Source organism: Bos taurus, chromosome 23, assembly GCF_002263795.3.
Source record: "Bos taurus isolate L1 Dominette 01449 registration number 42190680 breed Hereford chromosome 23, ARS-UCD2.0, whole genome shotgun sequence".
NCBI lineage: Eukaryota > Metazoa > Chordata > Mammalia > Artiodactyla > Bovidae > Bos > Bos taurus.
The window spans coordinates 2,033,332-2,059,125 of NC_037350.1; positions in this window are offsets into that span (position 1 = coordinate 2,033,332).

Genomic DNA, 25,794 nt, shown 5'->3' on the forward strand with positions numbered 1-25,794 from the left:
GACATGGAATATGCTATAGTAGTGAAGATGTGGACTCTGTAATCAGATGGCATCATTTGCTAGTCAAGCATCCCTGGTTTCATGATTGAAGTTTTCTTATTTATTTATTTATTTTTAAATTTTATTTTATTTTTAAACTTTACATAATTGTATTAGTTTTGCCAAATATCAAAATGAATCCATCACAGGTATACATGTGCTCCCCATCCTGAACCCTCCTCCCTCCCCCCTCCCCATAGCATTTATATGTGGGAATAATTTTAGTACCTACTTCATAATGTTGCTCATACAAAGAAATTACTTAGAACAGTGTGTGGTAAATATAAAGTTCTTGATGAATTAGTCATGTCATGTCAGTTATCTACAGATGAACACTAGAAGGTAATATTTATGCATGTCATATGTAACCATAGTTGTTACCTGCCCAGGACAGGTCCTGTGATGAATGGGATGTAGCTATGGATTGCCCTTAAGAAGTAGGTCATATCCTCTTGTTATTTAATGAAATTATGAACAGCTTAGCTTTGACAGAAGAGTCCCAATGCTCTCTAAAGATAAACTGCATCCATGGTAACTAGCAGGGTGCAGACAACTTAGAAATGTGCCACACCCACATTTCTCCTGAGTCAGGAGTGTGAACAGCTCACTGTAGAGATGTTGGTGAACCAATATTAAAGGGAAATAACCTGTATTCTGTGAGGTGTTATAGATAAGCAAGATTCAGAACTGGCATCAAACATTTAAAGCCTAAACCTTGTTTGTGTGGTTTAGTGTTTTGTTTCTCTTAAACATAGGGGATAAGGAGATAAGAACTATTTTGTTGTTGTTCAGTCGCTAAGTCATGTCCAATTCTTTGCAACCCCATAGACTATGGCATACCATGCTTCCCTGTCCTTCACCAGCTCCTGGAGTATTCTCAAACTCCTGTCCCTTGAGTCAGGGATACCATCCAACCAGCTCATCCTCTATCACCTCCTTCTCCTCCTGCCCTCAATCTTTTCCAGCATCAGGTTCTTTTCCAATGAATCAGCTCTTTGCACCAGGTGGCCAAAATGTTGTAGCTTTAGCTTCAGCATCAGTACTTCCAATGAATATTCAGGGTTGATTTTCTTCAGGATTGACTGGTTTGATTGACCTCCTTTCTGTCCAAGGCACTCTAAAGAGTCTTCTCCAGTGCCATCATTCAAAAGCATCAATTCTTTGGCGCTCAGCCTTCTTTTTGGTCCAACACTCACATCCATTCATGACTACTTAAAAAAAGCACAGCTTTGACTATATGGAACTTTGTTGGTAAAGTAATGTTTCTGCTTTTTAATATGCTCTCTAGGTTTGTCAGCTTTTCTTGCAAGAAGCAAATCTTTTAATTTCATGCCTGTAGTCACCATCCACAGTGATTCTGAAGCCCAAGAAAATAAAGTCTTTCACTGTTTTCATTTTTCCCCATTTATTTGCCAAGAATGATTAACAAGTGCTCTGTTTATGATAACAAGAAGTGGATGGAATGAAACACTGGCTTGACTGAGTGTTGTTTACGTTGTATATGGGCACAGTTTCAGACATACCTTTGTTATTAGAATAGATGCTGGAAATCTGAAACTGTAGTCCATAACTTTCCTAAACATGTAATTATCATGTTGTAGCAAACAAGTTGTACAGGATTAAACTGCAAAAGAGGTGATAAATACTTCAGTTCACTTCAGTTCAGTTCAGTTCAGTCACTCAGTTGTGTCCGACTCTTTGTGACCCCATGAATCACAGCACACCAGGCCTCCCTGTCCATCACCATCTCCTGGAGTTCACTCAAACTCATGTCCATCGAGTCGGTGATGCTATCCAGCCATCTCATCTTCTGTCGTCCCCTTTTCCTCCTGCCCACAATCCCTCCCAGCATCAGAGTCTTTTCCAATGAGTCAACTCTTCGCATGAGGTGGCCCAAGTACTGGAGTTTCAGCTTTAGCATCATTCCTCCCAAAGAAACCCCAGGGCTGATCTCCTTCAGAATGGACTGGTTGGATCTCCTTGCAGTCCAAGGGACTCTCAAGTGTCCTCTCCAACACCACAGTTCAAAAGTATCAATTCTTTGGTGCTCAGCTTTCTTCAAAGCCCAACTCTCACATCCATACATGACCACTGGAAAAACCATAGGCTTGACTAGACGGACCTTTGTTGGCAAAGTAATACTTCTGCTTTTGCTATCTAGGTTGATCATAACTTTCCTTCCAAGGAGTAAGCGTCTTTTAATTTCATGGCTACAGTCACCATCTGCAGTGATTTTGGAGCCCAAAAAAATAAAGTCTGAATATGCTGTATACAGTATTAAAAATTAATTATAATTAATTTTAATTATAAAATTAATTATATTTATATATCATACACACACATAAGAAAGGTAAGAAGAATATATGTCAAAAAATGCACTGTATTTCCTTGGTGATGATATCATAGATGATATTTATTTGCTACTTCTGATTTTCCGTATTAATCTGTCTTAATTTGATTATCAGAAAGCTTTAAATTGTTAATTTTTTTAATGTGTGGAAGAGAAACAACATAAGTGGCAAAAACATTTTCCTGCATAGATAAAATAAAAAATTGCTTTTAAATTCTACTTTTCTTGGAAAGGGATGAGGTTCTTGAATAACTGGTAACTAACATTTCGCAGATGAAAGTGAAAGAGGAGAGTGAAAAAGTTGGCTTAAAACTCAACATTCAGAAAACTAAGATCATGGCATCCAGTCCCATCACTTCACGGCAGATAGACGGGGAAACAGAGGAAACAGTGGCTGATTTTATTTTTCTGGGTTCCAAAATCGCTGCAGATGGCGATTGCAGCAATGAAATTAAAAGACGCTTACTCCTTGGAAGGAAAGTTGTTACCAGCTGATAGCGTATTCAAAAGCAGAGACATGTATACCTGTGGTGGATTCATTTTGATATTTGGCAAAACTAATACAATTGTGTAAAGTTTAAAAATAAAATAAAATAGAAAAAAAAAAAAAGCAGAGACATTACTTTGCCAACAAAGGTCCGTCTAGTCAAGCCTATGGTTTTTCCAGTGGTCATGTATGGATGTGAGAGTTGGACTGTGAAGAAAGCTGAGCACCAAAGAATTGATGCTTTTGAACTGTGATGTTGGAGAAGACTCTTGAGAGTCCCTTGGACTGCAAGGAGATCCAACCAGTCCACCCTAAAGGAGATCAGTCCTGGGTGTTCATTGGAAGGACTGGTGTTGAAGCTGAAACTCCAATACTTTGGCCACCTGATGTGAAGGGCTGACTTATTTGAAAAGATCCTGATTCTGGGAAAGATTGAAGGTGGGAGGGGAAGGGTACGACAGAGGATGAGATGGTTGGATGGCATCATCGACTCGATGGACGTGGGTTTGGGTGGACTCTGCGAGTTGGTGATGGACAGGAAGGCCTGGCGTGCTGTGATTCATGGGGTCGGAAAGAGTTGGACACGACTGAGTGACTGAACTGAACTGAACTGAACTGAACCTTTCACATAATTTGTTCTTATTAACTCTATTCATTACTCATACAATAAGCTTTGTTTCCTTCAATTATCAATAAACTGATCTTGTTTGCTTACTAAGTGAGCAAAACCTAAGCAAATATGACATTTAAACTCTTGTCATATCATTTTTGACAGCTTCCAAAGTTCTCTAAGACTTGATCAAATAGCTTTAGTTTTATTTCTCTGAGTTCACAATTGTCAGCACTTTAGAAATAGCGATATGAATGTGTGTGTGTGTTGGGGGCTTCTCCAGCAGCTCAGTGGTAAAGAATTTGCCTGCAAAGCTGGAGAGGCAAGTTTGATCTCTGGGTCGAGAAAATGGCCTGGAGTAGAGCCTGGCAGCCCACACCAGTATTCTTTCCTGGAGAATCCCATGGACAGAAGAGCATGATGGGCTACAATCCACATAGAGTCAGACATAATTGAAGTGACTTAGCACACATGTGCTTGAATTACATATACTAATGATATCTTTTAAATTTTATTTATTTTTAATTGAAGGATATTTGGTTTGTAGTATTGCATTGGTTTCTATAAAACATCAGCATGAATCAGCCATAGGTTTACCCAAGTCCCCTCTCACTTGAACATCCCTCCACGTCCCACACATCTAGGTTGTTACCAAGCCCAAGTTTGAGTTCCCTGAGTCATACAGAAGATTCCCATTGGCTATCTATTTTACATATGGTAATGTAAGTTTCCATGTTACTCTCTCCATACCTCCCACCCTCTCTGTCTTCCCCCATGCCCAGCCATGACCATAAGTCTGTTCTCAATGTCTGTGTCTCCATTAGTGTTAGTCATTCAGTCATGTCTGACTCTTTGTGAACCCATGGACTATAGCCCACCAGGCCCCTCTGTCCATGGAATTCTCCAGGCAAGAATACTGGGGTGGGTTGCCATTTCCTTCTCCAGGGGATCTTCCCAAACCAGAGATCGAACACAGTTCTCCCACACTGCAGGCAGACTTTACCCACTGAGCCACCAGGGAACTGTTCTGCAAATAGGTTCATCAGTACCATCTTTCTAGATTCCATATATATGCATTAGTATACAACAACAGTTTTCTCTTTTTGGCTTACTTCACTCTGTATAGTAGGCTCCAGGTTCATCTATCTCATTAGGACTGACTTAAACATGTTCCTTTTTATGGCTGAGTAATATTCCATTGTTTATATGTACCATGGCTTCTTTATCCATTCATCTGTTGATGGACATCTAGGTTGCTTTCCTGTCCTAGCAGTTGTAAATAGAGCTGCAGTGAACATTGGGTTCCACGTGTCTTTTTCAGTTTTGGTTTCCTCTGGTTATATGCCTACTAGTAGGATTGCTGGGTCATATGGTGGTTTTATTCCTAGTTTTGGGTCGCACAGAATCGGACACGACTGAAGCGACTTAGCAGCAGCATACTGTTCTCCATAGTGGCTGTATCAATTTGCACTCCCACCAAGAGTGCAACAGGGTTCCCTCTTCTCTACAGGCTCTCCAGCATTTATTGTTTGTAGATTTTTTGATAATGTCTATTCTTACCGGAGATCCAACCAGTCCATTCTGAAGGAGATCAGCCCTGGGATTTCTTTGGAAGGAATGATGCTAAAGCTGAAACTCCAGTACTTTGGCCACCTCATGAGAAGAGTTGACTCATTGGAAAAGACTCTGATGCTGGGAGGGATTGGGGGCAGGAGGAGAAGGGGACGACAGAGGATGAGATGGCTGGATGGCATCACTGACTCGATGGACGTGAGTCTGAGTGAACTCCGGGAGTTGGTGATGGACAGGGAGGCCTGGCGTGCTGCGATTCATGGGGTCGCAAAGAGTCGGACACAACTGAGTGACTGATCTGATCTGATCTGATCTGATTCTTACTGAAAATCCTAAAGGAAATCAGTCCTGAATATTCATTGGAAGGACTGATACTGGAACTGAAGCTTCAATACTTTGGCCACCTGATGCAAAGGGATTAATCACCTGAAAAAAACCCTGATTCTGGAAAAGATTGAAGGCAGAAGGAGAGGGGGATGACAGAGGATGAGATGGTTGGATGGTATCACTGACTCGATGCACAAGAGTTTGAGCAGGCTCTGGGAGTTGGTGATGGACAGGGAAGCCTGTAGTGCTGCAGTCCATGGGGTCTCAAAGAGTCAAACACAATTGAGTGACTGAACTGATTGTTACTGATGTGAAGTGATGTGTCATTGTAGTTTTGATTTGCATTTCTCTAATAATAAGTGATATTGAGCACCTTTGCATGTGTTTATTAGCCATCTGTATGTCTTCTTTGGAAAAATGTCTGTTTAGGTCTTCTGCCCACATTTTTATTGGGTTGTTTGTTTTTCTGGTATTGATTTGTAAAAGCTGCTTGTATATTTTTGAAATTAATCTTTTGTCAGTTTCATTTCCTATTATTTTTTTCCCATTCTGAGAGTTTTCTTTTAACCCTGTTTATAGTTTCCTTTGCAGTGTAAAAGCTTTAAGTTTAATCAGGTTTATTTATTTATTTACTGTTTATTTTGTTTCTATTTCCATTACTCTAGGAGGTGGGTCATACAGGATGTTGCTGTGATTTATGTCAAAGGATGTTCTGCTTATGTTTTCCTCTAGGAGTTTTATATTTTCTGGTCTTAAATTTAGGTCTTTAATTCATTTTGAGTTTATCTTTGTGTATGGTGTTAGGAAGTGTTCTAATTTCATTCTTTTACATGTATCTGTCCAGTTTTCCCAGCATCACTTATTGAAGAGACTATCTTTGCCCCGCTGTATATTCTTACCTCTGTTGTCAAAAATAGGGTATCCATAGGTGCATGGGTTTTTCTCTGGGCTTTCTGTTTTGTTCCATTGGTCTAAATTTCAATTTTTGTGCCAATACCATACTGTCTTGATGACTATAGCTTTGTAGTATAGTCTCAAGGCAGGAAGGTTGATTCCTCCAACTCCATTTTTCTTTCTCCAGATTGCTTTGGCTATTGGGGGCCTTTTGTGTTTCCATATGAATTGTGAGATGTTTGTCCTAGTTCTGTGAAAAATGCCATTGGTAATTTGATAGGGATTGCATTGAATCTGTAGACTACATTTGGTTGTATAGGCTATTTTCACAATATTGATTATTCCAAGCCAGAAACATGGAATATCTCTCAATCTCTTAATGTTGTCTTTGATTTCTTTCATCATTGTCTTATAGTTTTTGTATACAGCTCTTTTGTTTCCTTAGGTAGGCTTATTTCTAGATATTTTATTCTTTTTGTTGCAATGGTAAATAGGATTTTATTCCTTAATTTCTATTTTTCATATTTCATTGTTAGTGTATAGGAATGCAAGTGATTTCTGTGTATTGATTTTGTATCCTGTAACTGTGCTAAATTTACTGATTAGCTCTAGTAATTTTCTGATGGTATCTATAGGGTTGGCTCAGACATGAAAGTGTCTGCTTGCAATGCGGAAGACCAGGGTTTGATCCCTGGGTTGGGAAGATCCCCTGGAGAAGGAAATGGCAACCCACTCCAGTATTCTTGCCTGGGAAATCCCACGGACGGAGGAGCCTGGTGGCTTACAGTCCATGGGGTCTCAAAGAGTCGGACACGACTGAGCGATTTCACTATAGGGTTTTATACCAACAGTGAGAGTTTTACTTCTTATTTTCCAATCTGGATTCCTTTTATTTCTTTTTCTTCTGAAGTATTAGCCAGAGCTAATACTTCCAAAACTATGCTGAATAATAGTGGTGAGTGTAGGCACACTTGTCACCTTGTTCCTATCTCAGAGGGAATGCTTTCAGTTTTTCACCATTGAAATAATGTTTGCTGTGGGTTTATCATATATGGCCTTTATTATGTTGGGGTAGCTTCCTTCTATGCCCATTTTTTGAAGAGCTTTTATCATAAATGTGTGCTGAATATTGTTGAAGGATTTTTCTGTACCTATTGAGATTATCATATCATTTTATATTTCAGTTTGTTAATATGGTGTATCACATTGACTGATTTGCATATACTGAAGAATCCAAGTATCCCTGGGATAAAACTGACTTGATCATGGTGTATGATCTTTTTAATGTGTTATTGAATCCTAGCAAGAATTTTGATGAGGACTTTTGAATCTACGTTCATCAGTGGAAATGGCCTGCAATTTTCTTTTTTGTGTTCTTTGTCTGGTTTTGGTAGCAGGGTGATGGCAGCCTCATAGAATGAATTTGGAAGTGTTCTTTCCTGTGCAATTTTTTGGAAGAGTTTTAGAAGGATAGGGATTAGCTTTAAATGTTTGATAGAATTCACCTGTGAAGATCTGGCCCTGGGCTTTTGTTTTTGGTAGTTTTTTAATCACAGTTTCAATTTCAGTGCTTCTAATTGGCTTATTTGTGATTTCTATTTCTTTCTGGTTCAGTCTTGGAAAATTGAACTTTATAAGAATCTGTCCATTTATTTCAGGTTGTCCATTATGTTGGCATATAGTTGCTTGCAATACTCTATTGTGATCCTTTGTATTTCTCTGTTGTCTGTTGTAACCTCTCCTTTTTATTTTTAATTTTGTTGATTTCATTCTTCTCCCTTTATTTCTTAATGAGTCTGGCTAATGGTTTGTGAATTTTCTTTAACTTCTCAGTGAACCAAATTTTAGTTTTATTGATCTTTACTATTGTTTCCTTTTGGAGAAGGCAATGGCTCCCCACTCCAGTACTCTTGCCTGGAAAATCCCATGGATGGAGGAGCCTAGAAGGCTGCAGCCCATGGGGTTTCTGAGGGTTGGACATGACTGAGCGACTTCACTTTCACTTTTCACTTTCATGCATTGGAGAAGGAAATGGCAACCCCCTCCAGTGTTCTTGCCTGGAGAATCCCAGGGACGGGGGAGCCTGGTGGGCTGCCGTCTATGGGGTCGCACAGAGTCGGACACGACTGAGGTGACTTAGCAGCAGTAGCAGCATTGTTTCCTTTATTTCTTTTTCAATTATTCCTCTTCTTCTAACTTTGGGGGTATTTTTGTTCTTTTTCCAGTTGTTTTTGGTGTAAAATTAGGTTATCTCTTCGATGTTTTTCCTGTTTCTTGAGGTAGGATTGTATTGCTATAAACTTCATTCTTAGAACTGCTTTTGCTGCATCCTATAGGCTTTGAGTTGTCGTTTTCATTGTCATATCTTTCTAGGAATGTGTTGATTTCCCTTTTGATTTCTTTAGTTAACCTGTTCATTACATAGAAGCATATTGTTTAATCTTCATGTGTTTGCGTTTTTTACATCTTTTTTTTTTTTTTTTCCTGTTATTGATATCTAGTTTCATAGCATTGTGGTCAGAAAAGATGCCTGATACAATTTCAATTTTTTTTTAATTTACTGAAATTTGACTTGTGATCCTAGATGTGGGCTATTCTGGAGAATGTTCAATGTGCACTTGAGAAGAAAGTGTATTCTTTTGCATTTGGGTGGAAAGTTCTGGAGATAGCAATTAGGACCATTTAGTCTAATGTTTCGGAGAAGGCAATGGCACCCCACTCAAGTACTCTTGCCTGGAAAATCCCATGGATGGAGGAGCCTGGTAGGCTGCAGTCTATGGGGTCGCTAAGAGTCAGATACGACTGAGCAACTTCACTTTCACTTTTCACTTCCCTGCATTGGAGAAGGAAATGGCAACCCACTCCAGTGTTCTTGCCTGGAGAATCCCAGGGACGGGGGAGCCTGGTGGGCTGCCGTCTATGGGGTCGCACAGAGTCGCACACGACTGAAGCGACTTAGCAGCAGCAGTCTAATGTTTCATTTAAAGTTTGTGTTTCCTTATTAATTTTCTATTTTGATATCTCTACATTGGTATAAATGGGGTGTTAATGTCCCTTACTATTTTTGTGTTACTTTCAGTTTCTTCTCTTATGTCTGTTAACTTTCAGCTTATGTATTGACGTTCTCCTATGTTGGTTGCATAAATATTTATAATTGTTAAGTCTTCCTCTTGGATTGATCCCTTGATCATTATGTAGTGTCTTTCTTTTTCTCTTGTAATATTCATTTTAAAGTCTATTTTCTCTGAGATGAGAATTGCCACTCCAGCTTCTTTTGATTTCCAATTGCATGGCATATATTTTTTATCTTTTTACTTTCAGTCTATATGTGTCTCTAGGTCTGAAGTAGGTCTCTTGTAGACAGCATATGTATGGATCTTGTTTTTATATGCACGCAGCCAGTCTGTGACTTTTGGCTGAAGAATTTAATCCATTTACATTTAAAGTAATTGTTTATATATATGTTCCTATTGGTATTTTCTTAATTGTTTTGGGTTTCTTTTTGTAGCTTTTTCCTTTCTCTGTGCTTATTGATATATAAGTTTCTTTAGTATTTGTTGTAAAGCTTATTTGGCGGTGCTAAATTCTCTTAATATTGCTTGTCTATAAAACTTTTGATTTCTCCATCAATTTTGAATGAGATCCTTGCCAGGTAGAGTAATCTTGGTTGTAATTTTTTTTTTTCCAGTACTTTGAATATATCCTGCCATTCCCTCTGGCCTGCAGAGTTTCTGCTGAAAGATCAGCTGTTAACTGTATGGGTTTTCCCTTGTATGTTGCTTCTTGCTTTTCCCTTGTTGCTTTTAATATTCGTTCTTTGTGTTCAATCTCTGCTAGCTTGATTAGTATGTGTTTTGACAGGTTTTCCCTTGGGTTTATCCTGTATAGGATTCACTGTGCTCCTTGGAGTTGAGTATTTCCTTTCCCATGCTGGGGAAATTTTCAACTACAATCTCCTCAAAAACTTTCTCAGTGCCTTTCTTTTTCTCTTTTTCCTCTGGGATGCCTGTAACACCAAATGTTGGTGTGTTTAATATTGTCCCAGGAGTCTCTGAGGCTATCCTCAATTCTTTTCATTCTTTTTCCTTTATTGTGCTCTACAGTAATTATTATTGTGCTCTACAGTCATTAAATAGATTTAAGGGACTAGATCCAATGGAGTGCCTGATGAACTGTGGACTGAGGTTCATGACATTTACAGGAGACAGGGATCAAGACCATCCCCATGGAAAAAGAAATGCAAAAAAAGCAAAATGGCTGTCTGAAGAGGCCTTACAAATAGCTGTGAAAGAAGAGAAGTGAAAAGCAAAGGAGAAAAGGAAAGATATAAACATCTGAATGCAGAGTTACAAAGAATAGCAAGAAGAGATAAGAAAGCCTTCCTCAGTTATCAGTGCAAAGAAATAGAGGAAAACAACGGAATGGGAAAGACTAGAGATCTCTTCAAGAAAATTAGAGATACCAGGGAATATTTCATGCAAAGATGGGCTCAAAAAAGGACAGAAATGTTATGGACCTAACAGAAGCAGAAGATATTAATAAGAGGGGGCAAGAATACACAGAAGACCTGTACAAAAAAGAGCTTCATGACCAAGATAATCACGATGGTGTGATCACTGGCTTAGAGCCAGATATCCTGGAATGTGAAGCCAAGTGGGCCTTAGAAAGCACCACTACAAACAAAGCTAGTGGAGGTGATGGAATTCCAGTTGAGCTATTTCAAATCCTGAAAGATGATGCTGTGAAAAGTGCTGCACTGAATATACCAGCAAATTTGGAAAACTCAGCAGTGGCCACAGGACTGGAAAAGGTCAGTTTTCATTCCAATCTCAAAGAAAGGCAATGCCAAAGAACGCTCAAACCACCACACAATTGCACTCATCTCACATGCTAGTAAAGTAATGTTCAAAATTCTTCAAGCCAGGCTTCAGCAATATGTGAACTGTGAAATTCCTGATGTTCAAGCTGCTTTTAGAAAAGTCAGAGGAACCAGAGATCAAATTGCCAACATCCGCTGGATTATCGAAAAAGCAAGAGTTCCAGAAAAACATCTATTTCTGCTTTATTGACTATGCCAAAGCCTTTGACTGTGTGGATCACAATAAAGTGTGGAAAGAGATGGGAATACCAGACCACCTGACCTGCCTCTTGAGAAATCTGTATGCAGGTCAGGAAGCAACAGTTAGAACTGGACATGGAACAACAGACTGGTTCCAAATAGGAAAAGGAGTATGTCAAGGCTGTATATTGTCACCCTGCTTATTTAACTTCTATGCAGAGTACATCATGAGAAACGCTGGGCTGGAAGAAGCACAAGCTGGAATCAAGATTGCCGGGAGAAATCTCAATAACCTCAGATATGCAGGTGACACCATCCTTATGGCAGAAAGTGAAGAGGAACTAAAAAGCCTCTTGATGAAAGTGAAAGAGGAGAGTGAAAAAGTTTGCTTAAAACTCAACATTCAGAAAATGAAGATCATGGAATCTGGTCCCATCACTTCATGGGAAATAGATGGGGAAACAGTGGAAACAGTGTCAGACTTTATTTTGGGGGGCTCCAAAGTCACTGCAGATGGTGATTGCAGCCATGAAATTAAAAGACACTTACTCCTTGGAAGGAAAGTTATGATCAACCTACATAGCATATTCAAAAGCAGAGACATTACTTTGCCAACAGAGGTCCGTCTAGTCAAGGCTATGGTTTTTCCTGTGGTCATGTATGGATGTGAGAGTTGGACTGTGAAGAAGGCTGAGCGCCGAAGAATTGATGCTTTTGAACTATGGTGTTGGAGAAGACTCTTGAGAGTCCCTTGGACTGCAAGGAGATCCAAGCAGTCCATTCTGAAGGAGATCAGCCCTGGGATTTCTTTGGAAGGAATGATGCTAAAGCTGAAACTCCAGTACTTTGGCCACCTCATGCGAAGAGTTGACTCATTGGAAAAGACTCTGATGCTGGGAAGGATTGGAGGCAAGAGGAGAAGGGGACGACAGAGGATGAGATGGCTGGATGGCATCACTGGCTCGATGGACGTGAGTCTGAGTGAACTCTGGGAGTTGGTGATGGACAGGGAGGCCTGGCGTGCTGCGATTCATGGGGTCGCAAATATTCGGACACGACTGAGCGACTGAACTGAACTGAACGTCAGTATTTCTACCATTCTATCTTCCAGCTCACTTATCCATTCTTCTGATTTTTTAAGCTATTATTGGCTCCTTCTAGAATATTTTTAATTTCAGTAATTGTGTTAGTCATCTGTCTGTTCATTCTTTATTTGTTCTATATCCTTGGTAATTGTGTTGAGTTGGTTACTTCTTGCATTTTCTCCATTTTGAAGATTTGGAACATCTTTACTAACACTATTCTGAATTCTTTTTCAGATAGCTTGCCTATTTCCTCTTTGTTTTGTTGGTCTTTTGTGTTTCTAGGTTTTTCATTTATTTGCATGATACTTCTCTGCCTTTTCTTTTTTTTGTTTGTTTGTTTAATTTATTATGTTTGAGATCTCCTTTTCTCAGGCTTTGAGGTCTAATTTCTTCTTCCTTTTGGTTGTGGCCTTTGGTGAGTAGGGTTGTTCCAGTGGTTTGTGTAGGCTTCTGTTGGGTGTGACTTGGGTGGTAGGAGGTAAGTTTTCTTTATACCCTCTGATGAGAAGGGCTGTATGATATGGTAATCCTTTTTGCTGATTACTGGATTTATGTTTTTGTTTTGTCTGTTTTTTGGGTGTTCTGCTGGTAGCTTGGTGATGCTGGGTCTTGTATACAGGTGGAGGCCTTTGTGGGAGGTCTCACTAATTAAAACTCCCTGGGGTTAGGATTTTTCTGACAGTCTAGAGTCTTGTTGTCAGTGCCCTCACTCCAAAGGCTCAGGGCCCAATCTCTGGCCAGGGAGCTGAGATTCCACTGAGATTCTGGGTGGTTTGTTATGGCTCTAAAGGAAATTAAAACTAAAACAAGAAACATAATGCAAATCCTAGACAAATGCAAATACTAAAAAAATAATGGAATATATGTGTGTGTATATACACACACACACACACATATACAAAACCAAAACAGTCCAAAAAAAAAAAGTATGAAGAAGAGATTGACCTGGTGAGCAAAAAGAAACAAAATGATATCAACCAGTTAAAAACAAAACTAACTAAAGCATAAACTGGAAAACAAAGCCAAAGCAATGTGCCAACTGGGGAACAAAGCAACAAAAGCAAAATAGATTCATAAACATGGTGAGAAAAGACAAAATAAGAAAATAAAGAAAGAATAGAAAAGTAAAGTTAAATAGAGGTAGATAAAGGAGATTTATATATGTTAAAGAATAACTTCAACAGGAAAAGCATAAGAAAAGCAAACAAAAGAATACATGTAGAAAATAATAATAATATTCTTTTTTAATTAAGAAAGAACAAAAAGGAAAAGAAAGCAAAACTGCAAAAGACCAATGTAGAGGCAGATGTGTTTAAAGGAAATAAAAAGTGTGATAAAAGAAATTTCAAAAGTGTAAATACCTTTAATAGTACTAATGAAATCAACAACTATAGCAACAGAGAGGAGAAAGGGCAAAAAGGAAAAAAAATTCAAAAGCAACTACCAAACAAGTAAAATATAAGAATAATAAATATTTTTCTTGAATCTAAGCTGAAGCATCTTTTCCCTTGCTGTGAGTCACAGTCCACCTTATCTCCCTGGGACGCCCTGCAATACTGGGCTGGTCTCTGGACCTGTTGTGGGGACAGCTCAGACTCTAATATGGTCCACTCCTGCGTGTTCCTGCTTCTAATGTCCACATCTGCCAGTGTAAGTGCACTTTCTTTTTCAGGATCTCTCATTGTCCTTTTATGCATTCCATAGACACAAAGTCTGCCTAGTTGATCTTGTAGATTTAAGATGCAGCTTGTACTACTGGTGGGAAAATTTTGTGTTCTCTTCCTTAGTCACACTGCCCCTGGGTTTCAATTGTGGTTTTATCTCCACCTTTGTGTGTGAGTCATCCACAGGGGTTTTCTCCTGAGGTTGCCCTGGAGGACTTGGGTCTGTCTCAGGGAGGACCAGATGTGGAGGTCGTGCAGGGGATCACAGGGGCCCTGGCAGTACCAGGTACTCAGGGGAGCCAGAGGCTGGGACAGTAGGGAATATAGCTCTCTTAGGGTTTTTTCTAGCCTCTGTCTGGTCCATTACAGTGGGGATCATATGAGGGAGTGGCACAGGAACTTGGATCATGGAGTTCCTGGCAATGCCAGATATGGTACCGGCAGCAATTATCACAGGACGTTTGGCACTGTTAGAGTTTTTTCTAGCTTCTGGCAGCTCTGCCCCAGTGAGAATTGAGCATGGATGTGGCACAGTTGCTTGGATTGTGGAAACTGGCAGCACCAAGTGTACAGTTATACCAGCTGTCTCAGCTGCAGGAGCTAAAGTCTTGTTAGAGCCTTTTTCTAGCCTCTGGCAGTTGGCAATCAGAGAGCTTCTTTGGCTGATCCTTCTCGTTGCTTGGCCCATTCACGCACTTACACTTTCCCCAGGTTGGGCTCCTTCTCTGTTTCTCTGCATGTCAGGCACTTACAAGATGCCCCAGTTGGCATCCTTTTCTGTTTCTCGGTACATCAGGCACTTAAAGGGCCATCCTGGTGGAAGTCCTCTGCTGCTCAGTGCATCAGGTTCTGAAAGGGCCACCCTCTCTGAGGTCTTTCAGCTGTCCAGTGCTGACATGTAGGGGGAGAGAGGCTGCAGAGATGGCTCCAGAACTGTGTATGACTCAGAAGTATCGCCCTGTCTCCATGCTTGCCTGCTTTCTTACACAAGCATTTCCCACTGCAATCTCCTCCCTCAGGTCTCCTCAGGCCATCTCCCCACAGTCAATAGCAGACCTTGCCCTGGGATTGCTCTCCAATCTCTTTGCTCCAGCTCCCTGCCCCTATGCTTTCTAGGGGACTTGCATCCCTGCCCAGGGTACGTATTGCTGCCCCGAGGATTGGCTACATGATTCTCATTCCATTCAGACTGTCACAGATCAGCTGCTTCACTCTCCAACAGCCTCAAATGCTTCACTTCTGTCCCAAACAGTTGCCCAGATGTGGGGATCTGAGCCCTGCTTCAGTTCCTCTACTCCTCAGGGTCAGATCCAGTCCTACTCACTCTCCTCTTTTTCCCCTTACTTTCTTCATCCTACCGAGTTTTGTGTGGTACTATATATTATTTTCTTGTGGTCAGGTGCTCCTGCCTACTCTCAGATGATATTCTGCAGGATCTTGTGTGTCTGGAGGTGTATTCCTGATGTATCCATGGAGAGAGATATACTCCACACCCACCTACTCCTCTGTCATCTTGTATCTCCTAATGACATCTTTTTTAAAGATTAAAATTAATTTCAAAAGAGTGCATGCCTATGTACATTCTTAATAAAATTACTTTTAATGAAGAAAAATAATACTTATTTTTTGTACTCTGTGCACAGTCGTTCAGTCATGTCTGACTCTTTGTGACCCCATGGACTGTAGCCCACACAGCCTCCTCTGTTCATGGAATTTTCCAAGCAAGAATACTGGAGTGAGTTGCCAATTCCTATTCCAGGGCATCTTCCCAATTCAAGGGTCAAACCTGCATCTCTCTCATCTCCTGCATTGGCAGGCAGGTTTTTTACCACTAGCACCACCTGGGAAAACATTTGTGTACTATAGTGGCTTCCTACAAAAATTGAGATGTACCATGAAAGGGAATATATTGAATGTAGTACCTGCAAGACTGTAAGAATGTATGCCTGTGGCAGATTCATTTTGATATATGGCAGAACCAATACAATATTGTAAAGTTTAAAAATAAAATAAAATTTAAAAAAATAAAATACATTTATGCTAAAAAAAATGGGGATCTTGAAACATGGAATTTTTAAAAAATTCCAAAATGTATGTGTGTGTATAAAATATATTTTCATCATAGAGTTAAAATATTTAATTAGAATTTGCTGTAATAGTGAATCACAGACCAGGTGTTACAACAAATTCTAATTCAATATTTTAATTCTGTGATTCAAAAATTTTTTATTTGACATCTTAGGGAACTGAAGAATTAATAACTACAAGAGACATCAGCAGTGTTATCATCCTAAAAAATTAAGACTAAAATCTATCTTTAATATGCTTAATTTAAGGCATTCTATAAATATTTTTACATAAATGATCAGCATTTGTTAGCCACAAAGTAAGATTAAGGCAGATTTCACTGGAATCTTAAGTCTAAAACATAATCTTTACTTTTTGGAGTTGAAAATGTTATCTACTGATCTTGTTACATTTTACAAATACATTCTTTAATATGAAGCATTCATCTAAGTAACTGTATAGTCCTTGTATACAGATGGCTAATCATACTTGTGAAGAGTAGATAGATAGATAGTGATAGTGTTAGTCACTCAGTCATGTCCAGCTCTTTATGACCCCATGGTCTGTCCATGGAATTCTCCAGGCAAGAATACTGGAGTGGGTGGCCATTCCCTTCTCCAGGGGATAATTTTTACTTGGGAAATCAAACTCAGATCTCTTGCCTTACAGGCAGATTCTTTATCATCTGAGCTAACAGGGAAGCTATATATATAGATATATACATAGATATATATATACATACATACATATATATACATAATAATAATGTTTTATATATATACAAATATATATGGATTATATATATATATATGGGTTTAATGAAGGAAAGATGCATAAAAATAATCCAGTTAAAAATCAACTACACTTATGTGGTGATGCCAAGAAGCAGCAAAAGAAAGACACTATTATACTGCATTTAAGTGCCAACACCTGAGAAATATAAACATATTTGAACATGAACATGTTTACCCTGTATTGACTCTGTGGGGCTAAAGCAAACTATCATGTCTATGAATTCTTTGGTGGGCAAGGAGATTAAAAAAAAAAAAAAGGGAGGGAATTTCAGGGACTCTAATATCATAGAAAAGTAAACAAAGGCTATTAATTTCAGAGAATGCCTTTGGGAACTCCTTTGGCCTTGTATGTTATTCTTAATATGAGCTGCTCCATTTTTCTCCCCATGAGAGTTTAATTTTTCAGTTTGTGGCTTGGTATAAAGCATGCCTCATTAGCTTATGGGAGGTAGCTAGTCTTCATTAATTCAGTTCTCACATCATTTGCTTTGCACACATTCATAATTAGCTTCCAAATAACTTAGGTAACTTCAATAGATTTATGACTACAATTTTACTCTATGTTTGCTTTTTTTAACTCATTTTTGTCCTTTTTTGTTCTTCTATAGAAGTTAAAATTTAAAAGAATACAGCTACTTTAGGGAGTGATTTGATGTTAATGTTTGGCATTCAGTTGTCTTATAAGATTAATGCACAGTGATTTTTTGGTATTTTAGTGATTTTCTTACCTTGGAAACTGATTAAAAAAAAAAAAACAATTGATTTCTTAAAAACACCTGTTGAAAAATAATTTCAACTATAAATTCAAACCAAGAAATATCCAAGCCTCCCACCCTCCCACCATTTCAGAATCCTATATTTATTACTTCAATCTATATAGGATAGGTTAATGGTATATTCTGGAAATACTGTTTTCTTATGGGATTTATACTACATTCAAAAAATCAAGTACATAAGTTGATAATAATGCTGTGGTAGATTTAAAACAAACAAAAAATAATCACAGTGATTTGCAGCTTCTTCCATATAGAGATAGAATCTATTTCTCTTGCTTCTGAATCTGGGTTTAGTCATGTGCCTTCTTTGGCCAAAAATCTTTAGTGAACATTGGACAAGCAGAACCATGAAGAGAACTTACACATAGGAGTGTGCCCTTTCCTGTTGCTCTTGGAACTCTGAAGAGTCTGGGCTGGCCAACAAGAGCATAAAAGTCTGTGACTCAGTCACTCTGGCCACCCAGCCAACTGCCACCCTTGTGAGGAACACCATCTGGAACCAACCAGATCCCAGCTGACCTAACAGTTGACCAGAGCCATAGGAGTAAACTCAGGCTAGACCATCCAAAGAACTAGCCTGTTGACTCCAGCCCACACAGCTAACCTACAGAATTGTGAACGATTGAGCTAGTGATTTTTTTAAGTCAAGTTTTGGAGTTATTTATAACACAGCAAAACCTATTAATATAGTTGAATTTTTTTAAGCATCAAAATAAATTTGTCTCACCTTGTTAATGACCATAATTTGAGAATGAGTTAATCCATGAAAAAAATGGTTAAAATAACTATGAAAACTGTCCTATGATACAACTTGAAAGAACCCACCACAAAACAACTAAAATATATTCATTACACACTTAAGTCAATACATAAGTATGGTAATAAATAGAGGGTCAGTAAACAACCAGATATGGCTGCTACACTTGAGCTGTTTACACTGGAAAACCTCGCTTCTACAGAAAAAGACCATCAGTAAGAAAGAACAGGGAGCGATACATTGCCACTCTGAACTCCATTCAGTGAAGTTCCTACTCTTCACCTATAGGTGAGTCTCTCAGGTCTTCACCAGAGCTTATGGGAGTTACCTTTATGCATTACACTAAATACTGGATCTTCTGGTTTCCCCCAAAAAAATCTGATTAAGACACCAAGTTGGAAAGAAAAATTCTTTTAGACAAACATGCTAACACCAAAAGGAAGAGCTGGTATGCACAATTGGATTGATGCAAAAATGTATAAATAACATAACCAATAAACAAACCATATGAGACCACCAGAAAGCCCCATGCTCCTCAGCAGTTCCCAGGGCACTGTACACACTGTGTACTGGTTCATGCTTCCTTTGATGACTTCAGTCTTCAAAATCTTTTTGAGTATATGCTGTTTAAAATGTCCACCCCAACAATAACAATTACAAAATCCAATTCAAAAACAGGCAATAGACTTGAGTAGACATTTCTCAAAAGATGATATAAAAATGTCCAATAAGCATTATAAAAATACTCACTGTCATGCTCATTAGAGAAACACAAATCAAAACCATAATGCAGTACCACTTCATACCCATTAGGAGCACTATTACCCCAAAATCAGAGAACAAGTGTTTTCAAGGACATGAAGAGCCTGGAACTCATGTGTATTGCTGGTGGGGATATAAAGCAGGGTAACCACCGTGAAAGATAGAATGGCAGGCCCTCAACAGATTAGTCATAGAATGATCCACAATTCTACTTTTGGGGAGACACACAAAAGAATTGAAAGCAGAGACTTGAAAAGTTACTTGAAGACAAATGTTTATAGCTGCATTGTTCACCATAACCAAAATGCGTAAACAAACCAAAAGTCCATCAACAGATGAATGGATAAATGAAATGTGGTCTATGCCACAATGGAATATTATGCAGCCTTAAAAAGGAGTGAAATTCTGATACATCCTACAACATGGATGAGCCTCCAGGATATGTGCTAAAAGAAAGAAAGCCAGTCACGAAAGTATAATTATTGCATGATTCCACTTATATGAGGTACCTGCTAAGTCACTTCAGTAGTGTCTGACTCTGTGCGACCCCATAGACGGCATAGCCAAATTCACAGAGATAGAAAGTAGAATGGTCACCAGGGGCTGAAAGAAGAAAGAATAGGGTATGGAGTTTCAGCTGGGGATGATGAACATTTTCTGGAGATGAGTAGTGTTTATAGTTTCCTAACAATGTGAATGTGCTTAATGTCACCAAATTATACACTCAAAATGGTAAATGGTAAATTTTGTTATGTATATTTTACCATAATATAAAAAGTTGACATCAATTAGTTTGTTGTATACTAAAAAATAACAGATAAAGGAGTTCTAGAGACATAATATTGTGGCATTTTCATATAACTTGGATTGGAAGTTCCAAAGGCAAAGAAATTCCTGACAGGTCCCTGAAGTCTAGGTCAGGAAGAAGCATCCCTGATAATGGAAACAGTGCACCCAAAGGCAGAGATGCCAGAGCAAGAACAGGAACAGAAATCCTCCTTCCTGGAATAAGAGTATACACAGGAGGGCCATGAGGATGGGAAAAGTGCTCTTATTATAAAAAGACATAAAAGGTCAAAAAGAAGTTAGGACATGATATAATTTAAATGGGCTTCTCTGGTGGTTCAGTGGTAAAGTATCTACCTGCCAATGCGGGAGACGCAGGTTTGATTCCTGGGTTGGGAAGATCCTCTGGAGAAGTAATGGCAACCTACTCCAGTAATCTCATTGGGGAAGTCCCATGGACAGAGGAGCCTCGTGGCTACAGTCCATGAGATCGCAAAAGAGTAAGACACAACTTAGAGACTAAACAACAGCATAATTTAAATATTTATCTACCTGCTGAAATCTTCTTTTGTTGATAAGGGTAATGATGTAATCTTTAAGAAAATAATCCTAAATGAAAAACAAAAATGAAAAGACAGCCCACAGATTAGGAGGAAATATTGGCAAATTATGTGACCAACAAGGGATTAATCTCCAAAATATTCAAACAATTCATGGAGCTCAATAACAGCAACAACAAAACAATCAGAAACTGAGCAGAAGACCTGAATAAACATTTCTCCAAAGAAGACATACAGATGACCAAAAAGTGGTCATAGAAAAGATGCTCAACCTCACTAACTATTAGAGAAATGCAAATGAAAACTGCAATGAGCTTCACCTCACACCATTCAGAATGGCCACCATTAAAAGTCCACAAATAATATATGCTGGAGAGGAGAGAAGGGAACCCACCTACACTGTTAGTGGGAATGTAAATTGGTGCACCCACTATTCAAAACAGTTCCTCAAAAAATGAAAAATAAAATTACCCAACTATCCAGAAATCCAGCTTTTATATAGACAAAACTTTAATTTAAAAAGATACATGCATCCTTATATTCATAACAGCACTATTTACAGCAGCCAAACCATGGAAACTATCAAAATGTGCATCACCTAATGAATGAATAAGGAAGATGTGGTACATACATACAATCGAATACTGTTGTTGTTTTTGTTCAGTCACTAAGTCATGCCTGACTCTTTGTGACCCCATGGACTGCAGTACACCAGGCTTTCCTGTTTTTCACTATCTCCTCAGAGCTACTATCCAGCCATAAAAATGATAAAACAATGAAATTTGAAGCAACATGGATGAATCTAAAGATTACCATACTAAGTGAAGTAAGTCATAAAATGAAAAATATTTGATATCACTAATATGTGGAATCTAAAATGTGACCCAAATGAACTTATCTATGAAACAGAAACAGATTCACAGACAGAGAACAGAGACCCTCTTGGTGGTTGCCGAAGAGAAGGTGGTGGAGGAGGGGTGGATTGGGAGTTTGGGACTAGCAGATGCAAACTATTATACATAGGAAGGATAAACATGTTTCTACTATACAGCACAGGGAACTATATTCAGTATCTTTTGATAAACCATAATGGAAGATACTATAAAAAAAGAAAGTATATACATATGTGTGTGTGTGTGTGTGTGTGTGTAGCTGAATCAGTTTTCTGTATAGCAGAAATGAACACAACATTGTAAAATCAACTATACATCAATAAAATAAATTTTTAAAAGAATTAAGACATGAAGACAATGTAATTATAAGCCTGAACACTGGGTAGAAAAGAGACTGTAGATCAGAATTTAAAGCCAAGACTTTGCTGTTCATAAGTACTGTGTCACAAGAAGGAAGGAAAATGCCCAGAAGCAGAGGCTGGGGGCCACCACCTCGGTCTTAATAACCAACATGAGGGCTTTCATCTAGACTTTACAGGTGACAAACCTGAGACTAAAGAAAATAAATGGCTTGTTCGTTATCTTTCAGTCACTAAGTGGAAAATATGCTGTTGCTTTAGTAATGAAAAGATGCAAATGAAATCAATAGCTCTTCAAAATACATTTTTGAACAAGAATGGAAATTCTTCTCAGCTATAAAACTTGAAGTTACTACAAAATAGGACAAAAGAATGACCTCTAAATTAAGTATATTAGCATTGAATCATGACGCATCATAGAACATTCATAATATTCCCCAGTCTAAGAGTTTTTTTAATTCTAAAGTAAAATAATATAGCACAGGACATGCTGAAACCCAGCCATCATCCAGCTAACCCATTTCCAGCCCTCAGTATCAGGCACCAAAGTAAAACATGCTTCAGTTCAACACTGAGTAAATAAAAATGCAATGGTAATCCTAATTTTATTATCAAAATACGTTATCTGATAATTTGATGTGTGATCTTAAATTCTGAATCTGAAAATCCAATATTTCTCCATAAATATAGAAACAAAGACAAAAATGCAATTTCTCTCAATAAATGTAAAAGCAGATTGTGTGTTAATCATGTTGACTAATTGCTTCTAAGCCACACATTCTCCCTCATTCCTCATCTAATTATGAAGCTCATTAATATGAACAAAGACAATTCAGAAGTTTCATAATGAACCCAGACTGCACAAACAAAATTGTGTTTGTGAATTTCAGTTGGGTATTTTTTTGCATGCGTTTGTTTGTAACTAGATATGCCTTTCTTTTAAAGAGGGTAATTATGGTGATTTTGAAACTCCATAGATAAAGATAATGTGGATGACCCCAGATCTCACCAGCCTGTGAAGAAAGAAGTTGCATGAACAGTAGACATGAGAAACTTACTAGATCACTGTCTCCACTGGCTCATGGAGAAAGGATCCCAGTCTCCAGGAGGGTCCCCTGATCTTCTGGGAACCCCTGAAAAGAAAAGCTTAACTCTGCTGTGCTGTCTGCTCTGGACCATTATTTCTAGGGCTTTCCTTTCTTCATGGAAACCTCCAGTCTTTGGTTCATGTGCCCTGGGAAATGACTGTGCACAGGTCAAAGTGCCACCTCCCTGTGTCCCCAAAGTAGCCAATCTCCCAGGAGGCAGAGCCACACTGATCGCTGCCTGAGGCTGAAAGAAGCCCTCTCCCACCCTCAGAGTATCCTGCTGCTGCTGCTAAGTCGCTTCAGTCGTGTCCGACTCTGTGCGACCCCGTAAACGGCAGCCCACCAGGCTCCCCCGTCCCTGGGATTCTCCAGGCAAGAACACTGGAGTGGGTTGCCATTTCCTTCTCCTTTGTGTGAAAGTGAAAAGTGAAAGGGAAGTTGCTCAGTTGTGTTTGACTCCTAGCTACCCCATGGACTACAGCCTACCAGGCTCCTCCATCCATGGGATTTTCCAGGCAAGAGTACTGGAGTGGGGTGCCATTGCCTTCTCCGTCAGAGTATCCTAGCTCCCTTCTTACTTCTCCAGAAAGCAGCTCCATCAGCTCTATTAGGCTCAAAAGTCCAGAAACACTATATCCCTCCTGCTCCCAGCATTAGTCCTATTTCCCCTCTCATCCCCAGGTGCTTCTGCAATTTTAATAGTTCTTTCTGTTTTAGAATAAAACAAAATCTCTTAAGCATATCAATGTATGCTAATACATGTTCTTATGGGTCACAGCACACAGGCTCAGCAAACAATAAGATACTTATGTCCAACTGGAGCTCAACTATATCCACTTTAAATAGTCATGGACTGAAATTATGTTCATAATTCAAATGTAACAAAACAAATATTCAAACCATAAGCAGAAGCGTAGTTATATAATATGCTGGTGCATGCCAGCACCAAGGGTTTAAATATTAACCTAAAATACCTCTGTCTGTATGTATCCAATCCTATTAACTTAAAATGAACCACTATCTGAAGTCAACTGCAGGAGGACCACTGGTTATTTCAAAAGCATGGTCTGCAAATGATGAGCTGACATATTTTAATAACCATTTTTTATAATTCCCTGAATTTGGAACTCACCCTCTGCTTACTTAGTCGGCCTCATATAAATCCTCTTTTCTTTGGATCTGCTTTCTGAGTAAATGCTTGCTCCTTTATGTGTGAATCATAAAGCTTTTAGATGTGATTTCAAAAAGTCATTATTTCCCTTGCATGCTTTTTTAAGAGACCAAGATAATTTATTTAAAATAAAAAGAGGTATTTTACTATGAGACACATTACAAAATTATTGAAATGAGTTGCTATGTAAGTATACATATACCCATGTACATATATATTTATGTTAGCACAAGTTCATGTACCTCATGCACAGTGAGGCCAAACTCAAATATGAGTTTGGAGGAAAGAAAGGTTTATTGTAAGGTCCTGCAAGGAGATGGGTGGCTCATGTCCTAAAAAACTCTGAACTCCTTGAAGAGTTATGGCAAAGCACATTTAAAAGTCAGGTTGTGGAGAGGGTGGTTTGCAGGGTCAGCTTGTACAGAATTCTTTGATTGGCTGATGATCAGGTAACAGCGTGATGTCACAGGGGTTAACTTTATCAGTCCCTAGGCTCCAGGAGGCTTGGGGTTATATGTTCAAAATCATCATGTAGTTACACCTTCCATGTGGTAGGGGTTTCCATATCTGCAAAACAACTCAGGAAACATGCATCAAATACTATTATCTGGGTAGTTCAGAGAGGAGCTAAAGCAAATGATATGGGGGAAGACTTGAACCCAGAAGTCTCCATGGAGTCCTGCTTGGTTACATTTATATATTCAAATTTACCAGGGGTAAGGAAAGTTTTTCTTGACTGTGTGTTCTTCAACAGTAGAATTTACATGCAATTCTAAAATTAGTCGCTTTTGTCTCATTTGGATTAAAGGACTCAACTTCTGTAAATTCAAATGTGCAGCATATTCACTAACTGGGTTCATTTTAGTATCCATATATATATATATATATATATATACACAAATATATATATATATTTGTTTCCTACAAAAGTTTAATAATTAGCCTCCAAATGTAAACTGTTCATAAAGAAAACATCTATAATGAAATAGTCTTCTAGGAAAAAACAGAAGTTATTTTTAAAGAAATATTAATAAGATTGCTAATAATAATAATAAGATAAATATTATAATTTAATAAAAGCAGACTGTGTGCCTATTTCATTTGCGATGAGTTTCAAGGAACCAGAAAAGAAGAATTATAGGACTTCTCAGAACCAAATGGAAATGGAGCTTATAGTTACGCTCTCATCAGAACTGACTAAAGTGCTGATTCTAAAAGAAAAAAAGAACTTCAATGACAGTTTATTAGGGAGTTTTTATCAGAGGTAGAAGTCGATACACTGCTTAAGGCACTGGAATAGACATCAGATAAGACAATGAAGTTTGTGGTTAAGAAAAAAATTAAAGAAATTTTAAACATATTTTAAAAAATTTCCGGATCCTCCTGGAAATCCTGAGCCAAGAGAAAATATTTGGGGAAAGTGACAGAAATGGCCCTCATGTGCCATCCCAGGAAAGAGAGAGGACACTTTCTGGGGTTGCCCTGGGGCACAGTGGTAAGTAGACAAAACCTCTTTTATTGTTGCCTTGAGTTAAGAAAACATTTTTCTTTTTCTTTTTTGTCTTTTGAGTCCTTCCCTGCTTTAACTGTTCCTGATCTACAGTCTGCATTGATAACCAAGTTTCTTCTTTTCAGAAGATTAATCTGTTTTGTAAACTACGTCCTGCACCTATTGCCCTCTAACTCTGCATGTC